Source organism: Triticum aestivum, chromosome 7D, assembly GCF_018294505.1.
Source record: "Triticum aestivum cultivar Chinese Spring chromosome 7D, IWGSC CS RefSeq v2.1, whole genome shotgun sequence".
Lineage (NCBI taxonomy): Eukaryota > Viridiplantae > Streptophyta > Magnoliopsida > Poales > Poaceae > Triticum > Triticum aestivum.
This window is the reverse complement of record NC_057814.1, coordinates 557219018-557229413: the sequence shown is the minus strand read 5'-3', so window position 1 is coordinate 557229413 and position 10396 is coordinate 557219018.

Below are 10396 nucleotides of genomic sequence, written 5' to 3'. Positions count from 1 at the left end.
CCCGGCCTGATTATAAGTCATCCGTATAACCGGTGTTTATTTAACCCGGCCTGGAGTTAACTATAAGTTGCCAGGATGATCATCCGGTGTTTATCATAACCCGGCATCACTTATTATATACCAGCATAATATGGTTTGAGTTATCAATATTCAGTATTTGGGTCGTCACCCTTATTACAAGAATGTTGGTAAACCAACAAAGTGATTCAATATCATAGGTATGATATGTTTCATATTTCATTATTTAAAGCTATGGTTATCAACCTTGGCTATATATTGGGCATTATGACCCGTCCGGCGGTAAACCGCCAGGACAGTTTTCACTTTGTTTTATGCAGAAATAGGGCTGTATAAAACCGATAAAGATCATAAGTAGATATAGCATGACGTATTAACAATATTGTGTGCAACAAGTATGCACGATGGCATATCAGATCAGTTGTTCAAGCTAGCCTATTACAAGGCGTTTCGACTGCCCATAAGAATGATTGTTTTTCACAAGGATGACAATAGGCACAAGTTAAACCAGCTTCCGGATTATGATTCTGCCTCAGGTTGATGTGAAGGTTACGGATCTTCCCACGCCGGTTCATCCTCCTTCTCTCCACCCAGTGGTTGGAAGTCAATAGTTGTCCAATCAATTCCTGATCAGGCTTGAAAGACAGCTTCGTCGTGTATAAGATCAGACGGTTCAACATCAGGAGCGTAAGTGTGCTTACGGATCGGCGGGATCAGATTTTCCACGTCATAATTTGGAGCACTTATTCACTTGCCACTGGCATCATATACATTCTGGTAAATTGACAAGTTAGTATCTTCAGCCAACTTACTTGCCAGTGGTCGCATCTCTCTTGTGATAGCCCGGAGATCGTCATTGTTAAATTCTGAACCGTCCTCTTTTTGGCTTGGGTAACCATTTCCAACATCTTCCGGATCAAGGTCAGAGATCCAGGCCTTGGCGCGCGTCAGTGCAGTAAGGGCACCGGACCTAGCAGCGGATTTCTTCAATTCCACAATCCGGGCAGGGATCATAGACAATTTTTCTGGCGTTTCCTTGATTAGCGACGGGGGCGGATGGTTATTGGAAGCTGTGCAGATGGCCCGTTGCGCGCCGGTATAAAGCTGCTCTACCAAAGTATAGACGGCCTTCAATGTTTTGCGCATATATGCGCCAAGATGAGTAACACGGCTACCTGCAAAAGGATCATATTATCATTAAACCGGAAGTTTTTATAACTGGTGTTGTTACATATTGGTGAAGAGATTGTTACCAAAGATGGCAGAGGTCATGGCATCAATCTGCCGCTTCAGGCTGCTCAGCTCTTTTGTGGCTGGTTTAAAGGCGTTTTCCGCATCTTCTGCCCGCTTTAACAAGGTGGTTTTTCAGTTTCCCAATCTGCCCGTTCGCCTTTGAAGAATTCCTTCAGCTGCTCCATGGTTGTTAAAGCGGTGGTCAGCTCGCTCTTAACTTTGCAAGTTTCGTCTTGCTGAGACTTGATGTTTCCTTGGAGATCAGTGATTTGGGAGTCTTTTTTGGACAACACAGCCTGCAAAATACAGATAATAAGTTAGCATTACAACATTAAAGTCCCAACCACATAACAAGTTATCTACTTGACACTTGGGGCTAATGCGGATTGCTTCTTATCAGCTATTAATTTAAAGTCTCAAGCACATAACAAGTTATCTACTTGACACTTGGGGGCTAATGCGTATTCGTTCAGATTCAGATGGATTGTCATCATTATAAGTGGTGAGATTAATAGGATGTACCGGTTCATTCTAAAAAGATATAAGCCGGTTCATGGGGGCCACACCAGCAAAATGCAAATATCGATTCAAGACCCGGTTCAAACCAATGTTATGCACCGGCCCTTGGGGGCTACTGGAGTTGATACGTTAGACCAGTTCTAACAAAAGGACTATTGGAATATTTATGCAAAGGGAAAGTGACATTTACCTCATACCGCTCCTTCATCAGGCCTACTAAACCGGCTTCAAAGTCGCGGCTTGTATACAGGCGGTTTAAAAAACCAAAATGAAGGTCTTCAGCGCTGAGGTTGGTATAATTGGATAACTCGGATTTCCATTTCCCTTTGTCCATAGCAGAAATTTCTTCTTTGGCGCTATGCTTTGATAACGCGACAGGACGACCAGGGGAGCTGAAACCAAGGCCAGTTACGACAACATCGTCGTCCATAGTTTTGGCAGGGCTTGGCGGTTTATCGGATGCTTTAGCCAAACTCGGCGGATCAGCAGTTGGACTTAGTGGATCAGCTGACTGGCTTGTTGGATTATTTTCTACCGGTTCAACAAGCGTGTCGGTTGCTTGAGGTTCCGGATTATCAATAACAGTGTTAGCCTCCGGGTCAATAGCCTCTGGGGTTTTCTCCGGCTCGGTAGCCGGTTCATGGTCGGTTGGCCAATTCAACCTAGCCTTCTTGCTTGGTCTGGCTTTAGCACTGAAAAAGAGTAGACACGAAGATCGATATGACAATATAATACAAGACCAAACAGTTAAAAGTATGTTATGCTTACCCAGGGACGGTTCTCAGAGGAGGAAGTTGTGTCCCTGACGACTCACCGGACGATGAATGGGAAGTTCCCTGATAATTTGAGTCAGACGGATTAAGAGGATATCGGATGTAACCCGCCTTTGGGTAAAGGGTGTCAGGAGTATAAGCTTCATTCTTTCCTAGAAAACTTCATTATTTTGTTTCATTCTTTCCTAGAAAACTTCATTATTTTGTTTTTGTTGTTTTTTCTTCTTAAAGGGTTTCAATCTTCCCTAGAAAATTTCATTATTTTGTGTTTATTTTTATTTTCTTTCTTCTTAAAGGGTTTTATTCTTCCTAGAAAATTTCATTATTTTGTTTTTATTTTAAATTTGCTTTTATATCATTTTCTTTGTTTAACGGTAGTACCTTTATTTTTGCATATTACAATAAAGCACAATTTCTGTGTAAGTTGCATGCACATTTTTGCCATTACTTATTTTTATTGCCTTTCTTCTTAGAGCATCTCCAGCCGTTGGCCCCCCAGGAGGCGCTAAAAATCGCCGCCTGGGGGTGTACCGGCGTTAACCGCGTGTTGGGGGCATGATGCTCCCCAGTCGCCGCGCCCATGTTTTTTTTGAAAAACAAAATCCGGCCCCACATTTTTTCTGAAAATTTAGACAGTAGGAGAGTTTCCTACTGCATATATATATATATATATATATATATATATATATATATATATATATATATATCCGGCCCCACATTCGCACAAACAAGACGCAAATTCAACCAAACTTCGGCGAGTTCATAACATATATAAAATATTTTACAAAAGAAAAAAAACACTAGTATACCAGCCGTCGCCCTCGCCGTTCCTCGCCGCCCGCCGCCCTGAAGCTCTACATGCCGAGGAGCCTGTAGAACTGCGTCTAGTCGTCGTCGTCGTCGCCTGCTCCGCGGCCGCTGTCCCTGCTGCTCCCCTGCCCAGGGTCGCCGACGCGCGGCGGGTTGGATGGCCGGGGGCGTCCTCGTCCTCGTCGCTGTCGAGAATCACCACGCCGTTCTCGTCCTCGCGCCCACGCTGGCGGGCGGCTATCTCCTGCAGGGCTCGGCGCTGCCGGACCATCTCATCGCGGAGGTAGTCGCCCCGCGCCCACTTTAGGGCGGCCTCGTCGGAGAAGTCGCGTCGGGCTATGGCCTCGTACTCCGCGGGGAGGCCGGACTCCACCTTCGGCTTGACGAGCCGGGCAGAGGTGGGGGACTCAGCGATGCGGACACCGCAGCTGCGAGTGCGCCGGCTAATCGGCCCGTCCTGGGGCTCCGGCTTGACGGGGAGGAGGGAGGGAGAGCCGGACGAGCGGCCGGGCGAGGAGGAGGACGCCGGGTGTCACGACCGGTTTTTCAATAAAATAATTATTGAGAGACCAATCCCTTTTACGGACCAGTAAGGAAGAATTCCTTCTCACTGGTAGACAATATCTTGGTCACAGAAGAAAAATACCAGGAGTACTGAATATAATACAAGGTTGAGCGGAGACTGCCCAACAATTTATTACAAGCACGCCGATAAAACAAGACGGCGGATAGGGTGGCATACTACTAACTCACGATAATAACGGTGGTGGAAATATCACCGCGAAGCGAGGGATATGACTCCTGAAGACTAGAGCTCTTCGAGCGTCGGAGTGAGGCTCGAGGAGACTTATTGCGGGTGGCGGAAGCGTATATAATACAAGTGACCAATATCCGGGATCGCGCAGGACTGACTGGGACTCCTCTAGGCGTCGGACGCGCTATCAAACTCTTCATCCAAGAGATCGCCCTCGTCAACATCTGGCCAAATCAACAAGCCAGGTGAGTACTATGAAAGTACTCGCAAGACAGTTCGGACATAAGATATAACAAATGTAAACATGAAGCATATGAACAATTTATCCAGTGCGATCAAACATAGAGATAATAAATACTGGGTGCCAAGCGAGGGTCTGAATGACGCCTCGAGCGGAAACTGCAGAATAGTAATGCTGGTGCCAAACGAGTGTCTGAAAGACTCCTCGAGCGGAAACTGTGAGAATAATAATACTGGTGCCAAACGAGTGTCTGAAAGACTCCTCGAGAGGAAAATGCAAGAATAATAATAATGCCACAGTCGGACGTCTGAGCGACATCACATAAAGGGCTTATAACAGAAAATAAAAGACGAACATGCCACAGTCGGACGTCTGAGCGACATCACATAAAGGGCTTACATTTAAAGTAAGGAACAAGAGACACGCCGCAGTCGGACGTCTGAGCGACGTCACATAAAGGGCTTATATTGCAGTTCAATAATTTAATAGTTCGGGAGCATAAATTATCACAAGTATGAGACGAATAAAATAAGTTAGTCCATCCATAGGAATAATAATTAAACTGGATTTACCACTTGAGCTTGTTCACCGGGGACAAGTTTTCCACGCTGATAGATATGGAAATACTGATTTCACTACTTGATCATGGATACGATGATTTGGAAGGAATTGACTCTGCAGAGTTTGTACTTAACCACAGCCAACGAATTTCAGTAGTCACAGGGACTAGTTCCGTCTACGGTGTTTTAGAAGAAACACGTCTAACCAGTACACACCCAATTCAACCTTCCGAAGCCAGGGACCACCCTCGGCAACCTTCAAGAAAAACCTTGAGACGGGGAGGCTACAACCTCGCGTAGCATGGGATCAAATTTCTATAAGCGCGCTCTAAGGGGGTGCCCCCCCTCTCGGTCCCAACCGGAAACACCCATGCCCCCTGACCGGATAACTGGCTTTAATCCTGGGCCAAGGTACCATCATCCCGGCCTCTCTGTTTGGTGTGTACACGGAAAGAGGTTACCAACTTACTAAACCGCATCCTGGCAAATGAAACATGTGGTAGCACGGAAAGGGGAAAGGACGATAACGTGACTCCGTCCACGTTAACGTCAGAAATAGTCGGATGACGCAAGGCTGGTATGCTACAACAGTACCACCTTGCTTCCCTTCATGTCACCACATGATTAGGCCATCTCTCATCAGAGATCATCGCAACTATGTAACATGCAGGGGAAAAGAACGATAACGTGACTCCGCCCACGTTAACGTCGGAGAAAGTCGGATGATGCAAGGCTGGTATGCTACAACAGTACCACCTTGCTGCCCTTCATGTCACCACATGATTTGGCCATCTCTCATCAGAGATCATCGCAACTTTGGAACACGCGGGTAGTTGCCTTACAAGCAACAAGGTATTTACCGACACTCATATGCCACGCACAAAACTTTCAAGCAAACATGCAAACACGTATCATATCAAATGTTCAAACATGCTTGCCTGGTTCAGAGAAGTCGGAGTCTAGCTCGGCGAAGTTCGCGGCTCCGTCACCTCTTACGGAACCTACGGCAATCACGAAAACGGGCACTAACGTGAAAACCAACGCGTGCACAGTAACTCTTCCAAATATTTTTCAAATAAATCCCATAAAAAACTAGACAAAATTTGAAGATTGTCAGAAAAAGAATCACTCAAAAATCCCTTTTTATTAAAAAGTTATAAAGGTTTCTGTCCAGGAACTTATCTGTAATGAAACAGAAAAGTTCCAGGGTTTTAACTGAGAAAACAGAAAACGCTTCGGAAAGAAATGCGCTAGCTAAAGGAAGAAAACGTATTTTTCCCGAAGGCGCCAACAGAAAACGGTTCGCGAAAGAATAGAACAGAGGCTGACATGCGGGGTCCACATGTCAGGTTTGAAAAGCTCGCCGACGCCCGAAGACTGCGGTGGACGCCGGCGTCGAACCACGGCGAGTTAGGAGGATCGGAGGGTACCAAGAGCTTCAGCGTCTTCTTCCGCGTCGGTGGGTGGTGGACTCGACCAACGGGGAGCACTACGTCGACGGCGGCACTATCTCCGGCGGACGGCGGCTCGGGTGATGATGGGGAACTCCGGTGGAGGGCTGCAAACTTCGAATTGAAGCGCGGGTCAGAAAGAGAGGTGCATAGTGAAGCTACTGGCAAGAGAAGGGAGGCGGAGGTGCACACACGGGGGCGAATCGAGCTGGATCCCGTGGCGGGTCGCGGCGGCCGGAGTCGAGGAAGGAGACCTCCTCGGGGCTCTTCCAGTGGCTAGGTGTGCTCTAGGTGGAGTGCAGGGATGGTGGGTGCTCGAGTTGAAGCTCGGGGCCTCTATTTATAGGCGGATCCACGGGGTGGCCGTGAACGGAGAATCTCCGGCGAGCGGTTACGGCGATGCAGTGGATTGGCAGGAGGTTTGCGTGGCCGGGCAACATCAGTGGAGGTTACTGGAGTCATTCCACAGCTAAACGGAGTTGGTCTTGGCGTAATGGCGTCGGTCCACGGTGAGGTGACCGCACGGGCTCGACGGCGGCAGAGAGCGCGCTCCGCGCCCTGCGGTTCACGACGAGAGCGGCAGCGCGTTCAGGGGAGTGGAAGGCCACGCGGCGAGCTCCGGTGGCTTGGGCGGCGCTGGGTGGCGCCGTCAGCGCCGTGCCTCCCGCTGGTGGCCGCAAAGCCGCCGCTGGCGTCGGTCACGGGGCGGCGCACCTTCTGCTGCTCGTCGCCGACGTCCGCAAGGTGCCAGGCGTTCGTGCGGTGCAGGAACAACGGGGAGGGGACGAGGAGCAAGGCGACACAGTGGCACTGGCGAGATCGACAACCATCTCTGAAGAAAACGACAATAAGCCACTGAACTGTTCTCTGAATTTTCTGAACTTGAATTTGACAATGCACTGGAGGTGCTTGACAGAATGATTTGGCTATGAGATAAATTTTTCTGGAGCTGTAACTTGGTGAGGTGACCACTCAATGCACCCAGAGGCTGCCTGAATTTTCTTGGAATTTTTGGAGAAGGATTTGAATGAATTTCACCAAATTTGACAAATCTGGTCCAAACTTGCTGCAAGTGTAGTTTGAAAATTTTGAACTGAAGACCAGTGGATCTTCATGGATCTTGGTTGAGGGTTCAAAGGACTAGGGAGGAGAGTTGGTTTGGTGGCAAAAATCAAAACAGAAAGTAGAGTTCCTTTGTAAATCACCAATGGATAGAATAGGAGACAAAATTTTATTTGAATAAGATTTAGATGGAAAATAAACATAGGGGAGGTTCAACTTGCTGGATTTGATGCCAACATGATCCAAAAGATGAGGGGAGGGTTAGGAGAGAGTATTTGCACTAAGGCCATGGTAAGAGGGAAATGTTGAAAGTGGTAGAGGATTATTCCAAAAGCCATAGTGCAAATTTCAAAGGGATTTTAGAAAGGCATTCTTCCAAGTGAAAAATATTTGTCTTGAGTCCAAATGAAAAGTAAGAACCTCCAAGACCAAAGACAGATCTTGGGTGAATCCAAATAAAACTTTTGCCATAACAAAATATTTGAAAGGGAGAGTTCTTTTGAAGAAAAAAAAACTAGATCACCTCCCTCAAGTCAAATAAAATCTTTTGATAAATCCAAATAAAAACTTGGGTGTCACAACACCTACCCCCTTAGGAAAAATCTCGTCCTCGAGATTTCTGCTGATCCTCAAATAGATATGGATACTCTGCTGGGAGGAAATCTTCCCTTTCCCATGTAGCTTCATCCTCAGTGTGGTTGCTCCACTGAACCCTGAAAAATCTTGTCGTTTTCTGACGGGTCCTCCGTTCAGACTCTTCCAATATTTTTGCTGGCCTCTCTCTGTAGGTGAGATCTGGTTGCATATCAATGTTCTCATGAGGTACATGCTTATCCGGGTTACTCACACATTTCCTCAACTGTGAGACGTGAAATACGTCATGGACGTCTGACAGTTCCTTGGGTAGGTCTAGTTGGTAGGCTACCGTGCCTCTTCGTGCCTTTACACAAAATGGTCCGATAAATCTTGGGGCTAGCTTCCCTTTAATTTTGAACCGTTGTAGATCCCTCATAGGAGATACTCGGAGGTATACGGAATCACCGGGTTCAAAGCTGACCTCACGATGCTTCTGATCATAGTAGCTCTTTTGTCGGCTCTATGCTGTCTTGAGTCTGTCCCTGATTTGTTTAACTTTCTCCTCGGCCTCTTTAAGCATGTCTGGGCCGAAGATATGGCTATCACCTGTTTCTGACCAATTCAGTGGGGTACGACACCTCCGTCCGTACAATGCTTCAAAGGGTGCCATTTGTAAGCTGGCTTGGTAACTGTTGTTGTAAGCAAATTCGGCATACGGCAAACTCTCTTCCCAACTGGATCCATAGGTGAGCACACAGGCTCTTAGCATATCATCTAGGATTTGGTTTACACGTTCCGTTTGTCCATCGGTCTGAGGGTGGTATGCTGTACTGAAAGCTAGTTGCGTGCCCAGGGCTTGTTGTAGGTGATCCCAAAATTTGGAGACGAATTGGGTGCCTCGGTCTGATATTATAATCTTTGGGACTCCGTGCAAGCAAACTATACGGGAGAGATAAAGTTTGGCCAGCCTTTGTGTGGAGTAGGTAGTCTTCACAGGAATGAAGTGAGCAACCTTGGTTAGTCGGTCTGTGATGACCCATATGGCGTCATTCCCGTGTTGTGATCGGGGTAGTCCGACGATGAAATCCATTCCTATTTCATCCCATTTCCACTCCGGTATCCTGTTTGGCTGGAGTAGCCCTGCTGGCTTTTGATGCTCGGCCTTGATGCGCTGACATGAATCGCAGCAAGCAATGAATGTGGCTATATCTCTTTTCATACCGTGCCACCAAAATCTTTCCTGAATGTCCTTGTACATTTTGGTTCCTCCAGGATGGATCGAGTATGGAGCGGTGTGGCTTTCGGTTAAGATTTGTTGCTTGAGTTCCTCAATGTTAGGTACGCAAAGTCTGTCTCCGTACCATAAAGTTCCTTCACTGTCGGTGACGAACTCTGAAGCCTTACCAAGGTTCATTTTCTTCTTTATGCCTTTGATGCTGGGATGTCCCTGTTGAGCCTTCTTGATTTGTTCCACCAGGGTGGGTTGTATCTCCAGATTTGACACGGTGCCCTCAGAAACTAACATCATGTTGAGCCTAGCGAACTCTTGCTGAAACTCAGGCCTCAAGTTTTGCGGACCGTCATTGTTCGGGCTGGGGTTTCTACTAAGGGCATCGGCCACTACATTTGCTTTCCCTGGGTGGTAGTGAATACCGACATCATAGTCCTTGACCAGTTCCAACCAGCGTCGTTGGCGTAAATTTAGCTCTGGCTGGGTGAAGATATATTTGAGGCTCTTATGGTCCGTGTATATTTCACAGCGATTCCCCAACATAAAGTGCCTCCACTCCTTGAGTGCATGTATAACTGCTGCTAGCTCCAAGTCATGTGTTGGGTAATTTTCCTCATGTTTTCGCAGCTGCCGTGAGGCATATGCGACTACTTTGCCATCCTGCATTAGTACACATCCGAGACCTTTTCGGGATGCGTCACAATACACTTCAAAACTTCTTGTGAATGTCTGGCACATTTAATACCGGTGCGGTTGTCAGCTTCTTCTTTAGTTCTTGGAAGCTCTGCTCGCATGCTTCCGTCCATACAAATTTCTTGTCCTTCTTGAGCAACTGTGTCATAGGTTTTGCCACAGTGGAGAATCCTTCAATAAATCTTCTGTAATATCCGGCCATCCCTAGGAAACTCCGCACATCTGTAACGTTGGCGGGCGGCTTCCAGTCAAGTATGGCTTTGACTTTTTCTGGGTCTACGGCCACACCTTCTTGGTTCAGTATATGGCCTAAGAAACCAACTTGTCTTAGCCAAAATTCGCACTTGCTAAATTTGGCGTACAACTGATGTTTCCTCAATTCTCCCAAAACGATTATGAGGTGCTCAGCATGCTCTTCTGGTGTCCTTGAGTAAACCAGAATATCGTCAATGAATACCACAACAAATTTGTCCAT